The following is an 868-nucleotide window of genomic DNA, read 5'->3' on the forward strand; positions in this document are numbered from 1 at the left end:
GAAGAATCTAGCGATTGTGGGGGATGACTAATGCCTTCTCCAACAACCGCGGATTTTGCTGGATGCGCAGATAAACTGAGGGACGCTACAAGAGCTTCGGCTGCCGTCGAGAAGCGCAGCCCTTCCGCCGTAGGCAACCCGATATTTCAAGTGGCAAAAATGTCGACTAGTATGTTTTGTATTTTACTGCCGATATTTGCTGTTGAATTTTACCTGGATGATGGCTCAGGCCTTTCGTCTCGGTTTCCTATGTAGCGCATCTGCTTGGCACAGTCTAGTTGTTTCATTTATTATATCTCGTGCTCTCCTCATCACGCAGCTGTACAGTCAGGGTCCCAAAGCCATTCTAGCCATGGTGGAATTTCGTTAATCATATGCTAGATAGGGATGATACAACGGGGTCGCCACAACACTTCGCGTTGCTGGGCGTTTCTTAACTTACACTGAACATGGAGTGTAAATCTCAGCTTTGCCTACAGAGCGCTTTGCTCAACTAGAAATACCACCGCCAAAGAAATCCCCTTTCTCGGTCCCATGTTGTGCGCAACCCCCGTTTGTATTGTTTTAACAATATCCTGAAGCAGTTTCCTACGTTTAACGCTCCTATTCAGCTACCACGCCAGAGTTCTGCACTCATGTACTGCTTCTGAATCCCCCGCACTTCAGTAAGCACAAACTAGCAAGCATCTAGAGATTTACGGAGACTGACCGTCGATTCCAGTTAGGGACGTTGTGACTACGTGCTGGTTCACGTGCCGGTACCATGCCGGCCGGCTGTTGACTAGCTAGTTTCGCTTTTGTTATAACCTAAATTATAACCCATGATTATGGAGCAGTTGATGCTACAGAAACCAACGAAGATAAGCAG

The sequence above is a fragment of the Eimeria mitis genome, genomic scaffold (genome assembly GCF_000499745.2).
Source record: "Eimeria mitis Houghton genomic scaffold, Emh_scaff2317, whole genome shotgun sequence".
Classification (NCBI taxonomy): domain Eukaryota; phylum Apicomplexa; class Conoidasida; order Eucoccidiorida; family Eimeriidae; genus Eimeria; species Eimeria mitis.